At 46.6% G+C, this 13,622-nt stretch overlaps 1 protein-coding gene across 7 annotated transcripts in view; it reads left to right on the plus strand.

The window, feature by feature from the left end:
• The first annotated feature begins 617 nt into the window (after nucleotides 1–617).
• The window catches only part of TEAD1 (TEA domain transcription factor 1), a 149,596-nt gene continuing 136,591 nt past the window's right edge, over nucleotides 618–13,622 (plus strand). For all 7 annotated transcript variants that reach the window (XM_086891722.1, XM_086891726.1, XM_086891721.1 and 4 more), the window contains exons 1-2: nucleotides 618–963; nucleotides 1,487–1,633. The gene's annotated coding sequence lies outside the window, so the exon portion shown is untranslated. The remainder of the gene's footprint in view (nucleotides 964–1,486; nucleotides 1,634–13,622) is intronic.

The raw sequence follows: 13,622 nt of genomic DNA on the forward strand, positions 1-13,622 counted from the left end.
CAGGAGGGCTCGGACAGTGCCACTCGGGCTCGCTCATGTCCAGCGGTGCTGAACCGGCCCTGTGAAACCCGGGCCGGGGCAGTTTTGCCAGGATTAAGGGTGGAGAGCGGAGCCCTGGGTCACGCTGTGTCCGTGTCGCTTTGGGGTGCGATCAGCCAGCCGTGGGGCTCCGCTGGCCCTTCTGGGCTCCTCGGGGGGGCTGCGGGTCCGGGCAGGGCTGGGGCACGGGGGGCAGCATGCGAGTGCGAGCATCCCGAGCTTCCCCGGGGACCCTCCGGCTCCAGGGACTCCTCTCGGACCGGACCCTCCTGCTCTATGGGGCTCCTCTCGGACCGTCCGGCTCTATGGGGCTCTCTCCGGGCCGGACCCCCCGGCTCCGTGGGGCTCCCCCCGGGCCGTGCCGGACCCTCCCGCTCCAGGGGCTCCCCCCGTGCCGTGCCGGACCCCCCGGCTCTATGGGGTTCCCATCGGGCCGGACTGGGCCGGACCCCCGACTCCATGGGGCTCCCCCCGTGCCGTGCCGTGCCGGACCCCCCGGCTCTATGGGGCTCCCCCCGGCTCCGTGGGGCTCCCCTATGAGGTCAGCGCTGCTCGAGGCCCCGCCCGCGGCCCCGCCCGCCCGCCCGGGCCGCAGGGGGCGGCGGGCCGCGCTCCGCCCCGCGGCCGCCCCGCTCCCGCGTTCATTTCATTCCTCCCCTCATTCCGCGCATTCCTCGCATCGCTGGCGCCGCGCAGCCCGGCCGGGAGCCCGGCCCGCCCCGCCGCCGGCCGGGCAGCAACTCATCCTCCGAGGGCTCCGGCCGCCGGCCCGCGGCAAGCTACGGCCGCGGTATAAATAGCCGGGCGGCGGATTAAAAATAGGCGCGGGGCCATAAATAGCCGGGCCGGCCCGGGGGCGGCGGGCGAAGTTTTGCCGTGGGCCGCGGCGCGCTGGCGGTGCGCGGAGGGGGCCGCGGCGCGGAGGTAAGCGGGGCCGCGGGCTTCGTGCGGCCGCCGGGGCCGGGGGGCGGCCCGGGGGGGCCCGCAGGTGCCGGGCGGGCGGGCCGGGGGCCCAGGCGGGGGCAGAAGTTGCTCGGCGCGGAGTTGCGGCGCTGCGGGGCCGCGGCCGGAGCTGCAACAGGCGCTGCCGCCCGGCCCCGCTCCGCTGCGCTCCCCCGCTCGCACTGCTGGCCTGAGTCACCCGCACACACACACACACACACACACACACACACACACACACACACACGGGCTCGCACACGCGCGCACCGATCCTCGGCGTTTTGCACATTTTTTTGTTGGTTTTCTTTTTTTTGTTTTGTTTTTTTTTTTCCCTTTGGGTTTTTTCCTCCCCCCGCGGGGAAGCAGCAGCCCCGGGCTGGGCGCACAGCAGCGCTCAGCAGCCATCCCCTCCGCTCCCCCAGCTTCGCCTCCCTCCCCTGGCTTGTTTTCCTCTCAAAGATGAAAGAAGGAATGTCCTTTTTCGCTGCTTCTTCTCCTTCTCCAGAGCTGCTGCTGCTGCCGCCGCCGCTGCTGGTTAATTGCACATTCAAGTGGAAAATTTTCGGGAGTCAGCAGAAACATTGTATCCAAAAAAGACAAAGTCGCAGTTACAGCAGCGCCGAGGAGATTGTCCCTGGAAAACTTCCTTTCGGTAGGAACCGCAGGGTTGGTTTTTTTTTGGGGGGGGTTATTTTTTGTCGCTTCTCGGCGAGGTTTTGGAGGGTTCCGTGTCCCAGCTGTCCCTCCCCGGCGCGGGTGCGGAGCCTTTGTTCGCAGAGGAGCGCTCTCAAAGGAAGCACACTTCCCAGGGGGAGGGAGAACTTCTACACTGCGCCTTTTGTACCCAAATTAAAACAAAGCGGCCCCCTCCACACAGCCAAACAAAAACAGCGAGGCGAAATAAAGCCAGGGGAGGGGGAGAAATATCTTCTGTTTTCGCCAAGGCGAGAAAAAAAAGTTTGCGCTCCTGGCTCTGTTGAGCGCGGTCCTAGTGGTGATTTTTCTCCTCTTGAAATCTGTTTCAAGTTGAACGGCGTTACCAGTATAAAAATATTTATGAAACAATGAAATAGCAGCCACCCACGTTTCTCAGGAGAGTTGTTAACTTATTAGAAACAAGTGCCCGCCTTTGATATGAAGAAATGAAAAGTGACCTCCAGAAGTGCTGGAAAGTTAGGGAGCAGCTCTGCCCTTTATCCCTTCCTTTTTAGGCAAGAAAGGCCAAGAAACATCAGATCGTAGCGGTGTTTTCTGACTCGAAATAGCGTTTGTGAGAAATGCAAGCCGAAATGGCAGAGCCTCAGGGAGAAGAAGCACATGTGCAGCTGTGTTGCTGTGTGAGCAGGAGCATGTTTGCCTTCTCTCGGCGCTGATAAAGTTTGGAAATGCAATATTGCCGGTTAGCGGTTCTGCAGAGCTGGGAAATGGCAAAGCTGGGTAACGTGGATGGATAACGTGCTGCTCTGCTCAGTTATTCTGCAGCACATCTACTGTGGAAATCTCTGTGGGAATGCCTCTAACAGGAAAATTCATGTAAATAACTAAGTGCTACCTGCAATTGAATATGAAAACGAAAATGATTATAATTACATTAGGACTTAATTTAAAATTACATAGGGTTCTTCTTACAACCCTAGATGGGGAATGTGTGTCTGTAATGTATGATGTATTCTCTCTCTATAAATAGTTGGGGAATACCATTACAGAATATTAGATTGTACTGATGGTAAGATGGTGCTATTAAAAATGACACAGACCTGGATATTAAATTACTTCTGGGGGTGGGAGGGAAGCTTGCATGTTTGTTTGTATGTGAACATATATATTTTTATATACACACATAGCGCTTCCTTTATTTGGGAATAGAAACACAGTGTTAATTAATACCGTGGATGTTCTTGAAACTCAAAAAAACCAAAGGTTTTGTATTTGGATCACGTTCTGAAGTTGCAAGTTTTTTAAATCAACTTTTTGAAATTATTTTTGTGAAGAGTAAACATTTTAGAGGGGCATTTATTTTTTCCCCTTTCTGGTAGGACACGTCTTTTCACACTGCACTGGTGTTTAATTAGGTCATAAGGCATTTTCTGTACCAGTAGGGATAATTTCGCGTTTTGTTTGCTCCAGGTTTTTATCAGCTGACCAAGCAGAAATTTTGGATGCCGTGGATTTCTTTCAATTTTTCTTCTCAGCAATCTAGAAATACCTTTGGAAAGTGCTTTGTGGCTAAACACGTTGGGTGCATTTTGGGCATCAATCCTGCGAACACCGCTTTGGTCGAGTAAAAATGAGTGGCCTTTTCAGCCAGGAGAGTGGAACAGCAGCTCTTGAGGTTCAAACTGTGGTTTCACATTCCCCACAGTTTCTTACTCGGTGCTGAGTGGGCTGTACAGGAGCACTGAAGCAGAGGAAAAATGTTGATTTGACAGGAGTCTTGGTAAAGACAGAGTGCGCTTAAAGGAGTTTTAATTAAACAGCTAGGAGAGAGGGGCAGAAAGTTAATTACGAAGTAGCCCTGGCCGTGAGTGTCCAGCTGAGCAGTGCTGGCTCTTGGGATGCGTGGGGATGTGTGAGCATGTGTGCAGCGTGCTCGGTGTCACTTGGAACCTGGGGGTTTTGGTTGCTGCTGCTGCTGCTGCCGTGGTTTTGGATATCATTAAAGTGGTTTCTGGGCTTTGTTTGTCCATGCCCGAAAAAGTTCAGTTGAGTCACATGCTGAGGGGAAAAAACTTCTCTTCCTTCTTTCTGTTTAAGCTGCCTTTGTGATAATATCATAAGCAAACTTTCAAGGTACGGTGCAGGCAATACAGGAATAAAAAACTTCTGGAGCTGCAGGGAAATACTGGCATCTTTCATTTCAAAATAAAAAGGGAAGGGCAAAAACATACCTGTGTTTGGTGATACAGCTGTCAGGTTTCAGTCTGTAAAGCAGGATGGTCACACTGCTGGAAGAATTTCACCAGAAGTAATCTGATTTTATTAGAAGATGCCGAAACATGTTTATTGTTCCCAAAACGTGGAGATTTTCTGTACAGAATTGTCTGGATGTGTGGTTTTGGGAGAACCTTCAGACCTGTTACGGGCACATGGTTTCCTACTGGATACACACCATATATATATATAAAAATACATATATACACACACACATATCACTCATTCTAGCTGGTATTTCTTCATGTCATTAACATTAATCCCATACCCCTCCAGAGATGGTTTAAAAGCTGTCTTTCTGCAGTGATTCCATTTATTTAAGAAGGAAATATTGGCTGGATCCAACCCTTGCTCAGGTTAAAGTGACCAGGATGACTCATAGGAATAAACATTTGCGGGATCAAATACTAAGATATTTACAGCATGTGCTTTGTGTACATGGTCAGTGTGATATTTGATGTCTAAAGAAGGACATCTTTGATTTAAAAGAATATCGATTTGGCACACATACTTTTTTCAAATTTCTGCTCGGGGCTTATGTTCTGCTTCACTTGTAATCTGCCTAAGACTCGAAGGCAAATTTCTATTAACAGCTGATCATTCATTCCATTTGGGCTCTCATTCATAGCATGTGCAAATATGAGGTGAGGGCTGACTTTTTAGCAATCTGGTCTAAATTCGGGTTAATTCCGTCAATGTCGTACGGCCTGTTGCTGGGTTACACTGGCTGTAATGAGGGGGCAAGTTGGCCCATTAAAAATTATTTTGAAGTCCCCAGCTCTTCAGAGGGACCTACCTCTTCAGGAGGGAAATAGTCCTTTTTTCTGGGGTCTGAGGTTTAATTTCTGTTGAGTCGCCGTGTCGCGCGTTGCCGTTAGCGCCTGCCGCGAGCGGGGACGTTTTATATTCCTAAACTGCTGTCCTTTACTGTTAAAAAATGGTTTGAATCTCAGCAAAATTTCAGAGCTTTCAGGAGCTAAATCATCTCCCTGCAAGCAAGAGCTGTTAGAGGGCTCGTGGCAGTTTGTGCAAGTGCTGTATAATTTAAATTACATCCTGTGGTATATGAAGAGATTAACGGTGTTATTAATTGTAAAGCCAGCTGACTCGAAGCTGTGCTGAGGACACAGTTTTAGGAGAAAAATCTCTGCAATGAATTCCCACTTTATGACCATATCTTGCTCTCTGCTCTTGGACAAAACTCCTTTTGACTTTTGCAAGTGGAACAAGGATGGAATAATATTTCCTGGAATAATTTTGTGTGTTTGGTTTTAATGATTGCTCATTTCCAAAACAGAAGAGAGTGAAAAGTTGCAGACTTAAGTCCTTGGAGGCAGCAACTTCAAATCTGCCCCTCATATCTGTCTGATAAAATTCAGCTAAGTGTTTTCTGATTCAGTGCGAGGAACCTCTCGTTTTTGTGTGAAGTCCTGATCCCACTGCAATCACTGTGAGTTTCATCTTGATACTGGTGAAGCCAAAATCTCTGTCTGTGTTGGTGCGGATCCAGCAACTTCTCTACCAGATGAGGTTATTTGTGTTCCACCAGAGTTGTATTCATTTCAAAAGACGGGGATTGAAGTCAAAATCCGTCTCCTGACAGCTGTCTGGGGTTAGGGTGCCCGGGGAGTCTCGAGGAGTCGCCCATCGAGCGCCACATGTCCCGGTTGGTTTGGGGAAGCTGTGCGCGCGTCCGGCCGCGATGGGAGCGCGAAGGGGCTGCGGTCACTCGCAGGGCTCTGAGCCCGTTTCCTGGTGCCTCCAGCCCTGCCACAGGGCACTACACAGGCAGCCTGTTTCACTTGGGCTCCTGTCCAGTCCCAGGCATCACCTACAAGGCTTTGCTCTTTGTCTGCTGCTCGGTTATTGCCCTGCGTCCTGGCCGCTCGCCGCCTTCTTGGGTTTCTGGCTCTCCTTGGGCTCTCCCCAAGCTCTGGGGTCAGGGCAGCAGGAGCACGGCGTCCAGGTTTATTTGCTCCTCTCAGGAGGGAGAATGTGAAGTCTCCATGTGTGGGGAGGGGGAAGGGAAGGAAAGTTTGGGATTATGTGTAAAACTATTAAAGTGCTATTGACTGGGAATCTAAAACAATGACGAGTGCTGTTGTTTTTACAGATACATGAACTGAAAACTGCTGCTAATGATGGGAAATGTTAATTATGTGAGAACATATTGAACTTATATTCTCTGGCATGAACTTTTTTAAATGCATCAACTGTGCTGCCTTTTATGCGCACAGCTTTCTAATTATCATAATTCAGTACAGCTCTGGCTTTTGGAAAGAGTTCAAGTGCAATCTCAACTTAACATGAAAGGAGGTTGCTTTTTTTTTTTTTTTAACTGAGAATGTTCAAGAACAATTTGAAAAGATAATCTAAAAATGCTACATGCTTAGCTGGGTATAAGTCAGAAAATAAATATGTTCCCATAAGTGCCTATCAAAGCAGAACAGATTATTAGAACAGAAAGTTATCTATTTCTCTCATTATGTCTTTCACACTCCTACAGAACACAGCTAAAAGCACATTTTCATAACTGGATATCATAGACAGACCTACTATATATTGATTGACAGTAGTTTGTCAGTTTTTGAGATGATTGAGTAGGTCGTTGTGTTGTTATGAAATGATATATTTTTTTTTCCCCTCCTCAAATAAGTAAGATTTATTTTTTTAAATAAAGCAGGAAGAGAACTTTCACGATGCTTTCGGTATTAATGTGTTTCTGTAACATGTTCAAGTCCCCTTGCAGATGGTCCTTGCTGGTCAGTTTTGCTTGTCTTTGTGGAGCTTGAGGGGGTTGAAATATCAGTTCTTTCTACAGCACTCAGAAGTGGTTTGGGTTTTACTTTCTGTTGTTAGTTTTGTTTTGCTTGTGTTGGTTTGTTTGGTTTTTTTTTTTCTTTCCCCCTCAGAGGGAAAAGTAAATTTCATGTAAGTTTCACTTGAATCGTCCTTTCAAAGATTTTTTTTTATTTTGTATGTGATCGAATTGCTGGTTTCCACATCGCACACTCCCCCTGTTTTTTGTCTTTTCCGTTACTACAGTACATGCTACATTTCTGAAATGCAAAGAAAGCCCCAGTGAAACAAAATGACTTCATTTGAGCTGGCACTTAAGAGTAGAATTCACTTCCATAGTGCTGAAATAAAAGAAGCCAAGTGTTTTAAATAGCCACTCCCCTAGGCCAGAGTGTTTTTAGAAAAGCTCATTGTCTAGATTTGAGCTGTAGCAGTATGCCTGCCTCTGTTAAATCTCCTGATCCAGACAGCTCGATTTCTAAAGTCGACATCTGGTTTACTCTTTGTTCACCTGTTTAAAAAAAAAAAAAATGCAAATAGGCGAGTGTGCCATTGCCCTAGAGCTCTGCAAAAAAAAAAATAAAAAGAAAATTAAAAAAAAATAAAAATGCTGTTGACAGTTTGTCAAATAGTGCTTCCAGTCTAAGACTGCAGTAGCCTATTGTTATGCCAGCAACAGGCAACAGAAGTTGTGGCACCATATGGCCAGTATATGCTTCAGATAAGCTATCTGTTAATTTAGCTTATCAGCAGTGTTTTGATATGCTTCGTGTTTGAATCGCCAACCAGTATGGCCCTGGGTTCTTCTGGTGCCAAATTATTCCTTAACGTTACACACATCACAATTATTCCCTTGGTGGAATCTCTCACCATTCATTCACCTCGTGGTGCTGTGAACAGCGGGGCTTGGTTTTGGAATTAGCTGGCGTGGTTTATTTGGGGTTTTTTTTGTTGGTTTTCTTTTTACGTGGTTGTCTTTCTGTTGGGAGATTATAATTCAGGAATGACATTTTGGTTTTGAGGGGAGAAAATGTCAGGACAGACTTTGGAAGAAAAGGTAAATTCGCCGAGGTTTAGGGGATTAAAGCTTCTGTTGTGTGCATCTCAATTTGAAAACAATATGGTGATCGGGACAGTAATCAATGGGAAAAAGGAAATTTTATTCACTTAATCCATTGCCAATATCAGTGCACACTTCTTATTTTTTATTTTTTTGTCCTAGAGCTGGTTTACAGTTTAAAATAAAAAGGCAAAACTCTGCAAACAGTTGCATTTTCCACATCCCTTCATTTTACCTTCATTCTTTCAAAAAAACGAACCTTTAGAAATGCTCATGTCCCTCTATCTGCTGTCAGCTGATCTTTGAAGATTTTTTTTACTTTTTCCACGATCAACTGAAAGCGCTGGAGAAGCCTGGAAGAGTCAGGGGAAGTTCCTTCAGCTTCCCCCTAGCCCCTGCCTTTCTTTGGGAGTAATTATTTAGTTGCAGGAGGAATTTCCAGCCATAAATGCAGCATTCAGTGAGTGTCCTTAGGCTGGATGTGCCTGCAGCTCATTCCTCTGCTCCTCAGCCTAGGCCTGGCTGCTCCTTGCAGGGCACCACAGCTGTTCCTGCCTGCCTGGATCCTCTTTCCTTGGGAATACTCATTCTGCTCTTGGGGCAGCGCCTCTGCTGCCTTTGGAGCCCTGTGGTTGTTTTTGTTTCCCTCCTTTTGCGATCCACCTGGCCAGGTCCTCCTTAGCCCGTGTCCTCTGCTGCTGGTGGCAGTGTGGTGTCACTGTGGGGTCCCTTTCCTGCTGCTCCCAGCCCTTCCTTGCCCTGCCTGTTGGGAAGAAAAGGCCACTCGTGCTTGCCATGCCTTTCGTGTCCAGATCCTCAGTGACCAAGGAAAGGACTGAGATCCTCTCGCAGAGAAATTCACAATCATCTTCCCAATCTGTTTGCTGACCCCACTGGTTTTTTCTTACTGGTAATGAGAAGAGGGCAAAGAGAATCAGATTTTCTCCCTGTCCGTTTGAAGCAGAGAAATGTGAACAATTTGAGCTGTGGCCAGTCCTTGCCATTTCACCTGGGGAAAGGCAGGAGCTGACAAAGCCCCAGGGGCCAGCTGGGAGAGCAGGGGGGCGAGAGGTGATGCTCCCACCTTGCTGCCCTGCCTCTGCTGGGGTTGGCACCTGCAGGACATGAGAGAGGCTCCCTGCCCTTGGCTCGGCATCTGAGGCTGCTGGAGGTCACAAAATATGTGGGACTGTCCACTTGGAGCTGGTTTGGGGGATGCCCCCAGATTTTAAACCTGTTTTATGTTCAGGTTTAGAGCTCAGGTCCATGGTGTGACCCGTGCAGTTTGGTGGCAGTAGCTCAGACATGGGACCTCTCATGCTGGTGTGGTTCAGTGGGGCAAGGTAAGCAAAGACCCTGGGAAAGGAGGGCTACTGAGGCTTTCAGCTCTCTGAGGTCTCTGCATCTTCCCTGTGAGTTATGTCTGAGTGCTTGTCTGTGACAGGCACTTTTGGTTCTCTCATGTGTCTAGGTACCACCCATAACGAGTGTGGCTGTCCTGATGGGTGGCTCCCTTGAAACATAACAAATCCGTGTTTATTTGGTACCACAAGACACATTTTTCATACGCTTGGGGGGGTTATTTTGATTAAACTTCAGAAGTTTCAGTGTGTTTGGTATCTCCTCAGCTTGGCTTTACTGCTATTCCATTGGTCTCAGCCACTGCTCTGTGATAGGAAATGCACAGCTCCAAATAATGTGAGTTTTGCTCATTAAATTGACAATTACTTATGCAGAGTAATTTCTTGCTCTGCTTCTTGGCATATTTACTGTATGCTGACTGAGCAGCTGTAGATAAGCAGTTGGAGGGGCACATTTGGAAGCCAGTTTTAAATATGCAGCTTCCTATACAGATTCACTTTAGCCTCTAGCATTAGTAATAATTTTTGCTGGTGAAACAGTGACCCATAAATAACTTTATCATCCAAAATCTCTAAAAACAATACGAAGAAGTCCAAAGGGTAGTAGAATTATTATAGTTCTTGGTTGCTTGGAAAATTAACTAATATTCTGGCTTCTGAGACTTTGGAAATAAATTAAAGAACCCTTTTTTAGGTAGCAGGCTGCTTTTAATGGTTCTTCTGTATTAAGGAGAGTACAGTATTGTAGGTTATTTATTTCTGGGCATGCAGTGCAGGGTGAAGAGCCTGCAATTCAGCTCGCAATGCCTCTGTGCCCTGAGGTAAACTCTATTTCACAAAGGGAATTTTGATTATGGTCTACTGCTCTGTAGCATAGTGGAGGCTTCAAGAGGCAAGTGGTAAATGCTACCAAAGAAAAGCTGGATTGGAGCCACTGACGTCATCTAAGTAAATCTGCTGTAGGACTAGAGCCATAAAATGACTGCCAGCCACGGAGCGCACTTTGGCCTTTTCTTGTCAAGTGTTTTAACTGCTGCTTTTTTCTTTGCTTTTCTTTCTTCTTTCCCTCCGAGCAAGATGCATTTTGTTTTCTGTCTTTTTTTGTGTTTTTTCCCCCCTGTGCTGGTTGTGCACGGGGTGAAATCCAGAAATGCCGACGTCCCCCTCCGTCCCCAGCGCGCTGCACCAAGGGCTGCAGCTTGCAGCTCGGAAATTAAAAAGTAAACCAGTACTTTTCCATACATGAGCCTGGCAGAATTCAGCTTCCATCACCAGCTATTTTTTAGGTGCAAGAGCCTGGCAGTTCAAGTTACAGCATACTGATGAGATTTGTGTTGTGGGCAAAAAGGGTTTGGATGCTCTGGGAGGCGAGCTCTCCTCTGGAAGGACTCAATGCATGAAAACGGCTGGGCTTGAATTCTGAATTAGCACAAAATGCAGGGCTGGTGTGTGAGAGAGAGAGCACTTAAAACCCAGAGTTAGTCACTGCTTCACCATTGACCTGGCAGGTTCAGTGGCTCCTGAAACAAAACTTGCCTGGGTGTTTGTTAGCAGCCAGCCTTTGGTGATGCTTTCTCAAGTGCAGGGCTCAGGAAACCAGGTGCATTAGCAGTGGTTTGTCTGGCTGTAGCACTCATACCTGCACCTAAGGGTGTCTCTAAAAGTGCATTGATATCCCAGCTCTCCAGCTGGATTTCAGCTCTATCAGGACTGCAGTGAAAGCGCTCAAGTTTTTGACAGTGGATTTTTAGTTCGGTGTCAACATTCTGTTGAAATGAATTTCCAGGATGTTTTAACACACCATTTTTTTCTTTTAAACAGAGTTCACTGTAAAACACATCAATAATTGTTAGCCCATTTGTCCCTTGACAATATTTGTTTGCTTGATTTATCTCCTTTTTTTTTTTAACTTTAAAATAAAAACTAAGCATCACTGTTTTTGAAGTTCTAGTCTTATGATCAGAAATATATTAAAACCAGTATCTTATCCATGAATCATTAGATGAGTCAGTTCCTGAAACCACTACAAGCCTCACAGTTCTTGGCTTGGGCTGAAAGCAGGAAATCCAGGCTTCAATAACTTCCTTTCCCAGTACTGGCTATAGCAGCGTTCGTGGTTAGTATATGCTGCTTTTGTAAGCAATAGGAAGATGTATGTCTGAGGAACAAAGGCACTCGAGTCAATTTGCTGAAACTGTTTATAATTTGTGGTCTTGATTTGAATGTCAGGATGCATTGGCATATAGTGCTGCAGTACATTTCCCAGCAGCCATATTCAGCATGTGAAATAAAGGGAGCTCGTTATGGCACAGTTCTTGGACAAAGCCCATCTAATCAGTTTTCCAGAAAACAGGAAGATATTTTTGTGAAATCGTCCAACTCCTGAAGACTAATGGGGGTGAGGACTGAACACATAGGAGTAAATTAAAAAAAAGTTTATTTAGCAGTTACTTTGTTTTATGCTTGTGCAACAAGCTATTTTTATTCTGTTTCAGCGCTCCAAAAGGGCTTGAAAAAAACCCAACCCAAACTTGGAACTTAAAAAATAAAAACACATGATTTGTTTCTCAGTCTCCCTTTTTTTTTCTTTTTTCTTTTTTTTTTTCCCCTTCAGTGAAAACTGTTTGCCTCCTCATAATCAAGGACACATTGATTGTCTCTGTGTCAGTGGAGCATTGTTGGCTGCAGAATCTGTCCTTTAAGCCTGGAGTGCCTGCATGCTCTGACATCTGTGCAAGGGGATGAACTATTTACATTTTGGAGCTAATGGGGCCAGATTCAGGCTTGGTACAGCGTTGATCTTAATGTGTTTACACCTGGAAAGTGTTCAACCCTTTATGCTTTTATTAAATATTATGAAAGATAGTTTGGTATCTTGTGCTTATTATTTGGTTAATTTAATTAATTAGTGGCACATAAAGGCCAAACCCACCTTCTTTAATTATTCTTTTTATTCTTCCCTCCAAAAGGTGGGGAAGAATAATTTGTTTTTAACAAACCAGGAAGAATAAGAGTATTGAGCGCAACAGATGAGCAGATACTACATGAAAGAAAAGAACTACTCTTTTCTTGTCTCTACTTTTGACAGGGTTACTTAAACTGTATATGCAGTATTGGTTAAAAACAAATAGAGAGCTCCTGGTTTAAACGGGCAGGACTGGGACTTTTGGCAGGAGAGTGAGCATCCAAGCAAGCTGCTTTGTTGAGTCTGGGGGATCAGGATTTCTCTCAGAATATTTGAAGGGTTTGTTGTGGACCATAAAGGCTCAGAGAGCGTTTGAGGAGATCCAAACCAGTGCAGCTGCCCCACCACTGCTGTTCTGAGCAGCAGCAGCAGTACAGGGAGCCTGGAGCCATCTCCAGGAGCTGGGCAGGGTGAGCAGGGTGGGCTCAGCTGAGCCAGCCTGGCTCTCCCCTCCTCCTCTGGCAGCCAGGAGCATCTCTAACTCTGGGATCCCTGCTGGAGGCTCCTGGGGGCTCCTTCCTCTCTCTGGGCTCCTCCTCTGGCAGCCAGGAGCATCTCTAACTCTGGGATCCCTGCTGGAGGCTCCTGGGGGCTTCTTCCTCTCTCTGGGCTCCTCCTCTGGCAGCCAGGAGCATCTCTAACTCTGGGATCCCTGCTGGGGGCTCCTTCCTCTCTCTGTGCTGCCTGGGGTGCTGCTTGAGCCGCAGATGCTGTGCTGGAGGGTGCACACAGGAGGAGAATCCCCCCAGGTGTGTCCCCTGTGCCATGGAGAGCCAGGTGCTGACAGGTGCCGGTGCTCCAGGGCTGGCAGTGCCGCCTCCCATCCTGGATTTAACTTGCTGCATCCTAACTAACTCCTTGTAATAACAATAATTATAATAATTAACTTACTACAATAACGAGGATGTTCTTCCTGCCGCCTCTGCTCGCTGATTTTGGGGCAGAAATCTCGCTTCTCTCCTGTTTTCTGTCTGAGGGAAACTGTAAGCACTTGAGTGGTGGAGAGCAGCAGTGGCATCAAAGCAAACGTAAAAAGCATTGCTCCTGTTCATGATCATTAGAAGTGCAATTTTCTATTAATTAACGTCAGACAACAGATTGTTTAAGAACAAAGGGAAAAACCTTCAAGTGGAATAAGCATCTAAAGTTTGGGAACAGGTTATAGTTGCGCTTGATTTAATTTTTTCCCCTTGCAAAGAAATGTAAATGATTTAATATTGCTTTTCTAGTCGAGCAGCCGTGAATTTGGGAATTGTAATGCACGAGATCTGGAGATACATTTTGATCGAGTTTGTACCCTTTAAATGTGTATGAACTGAACATCTTTGTGCTGCTATCGATCAGAGAGATGTCCTGTTGCTCTAATGTGGATTTTGGTTTTGGATTAGAAGCCTGGGGCTTTGGATTGCTTGCTGTCTGTAGACCAAGTCATCAGTGGCTAGTGATTGATTCATTAATTAAAATCAATTTAAATGGATTTGTAAGCCTCATGTAACAGATTATCTTATTAACAGCATGAGAAAGG

The sequence above is a fragment of the Cyanistes caeruleus genome, chromosome 6, assembly GCF_971803275.1.
Source record: "Cyanistes caeruleus chromosome 6, bCyaCae1.hap1.1, whole genome shotgun sequence".
NCBI lineage: Eukaryota > Metazoa > Chordata > Aves > Passeriformes > Paridae > Cyanistes > Cyanistes caeruleus.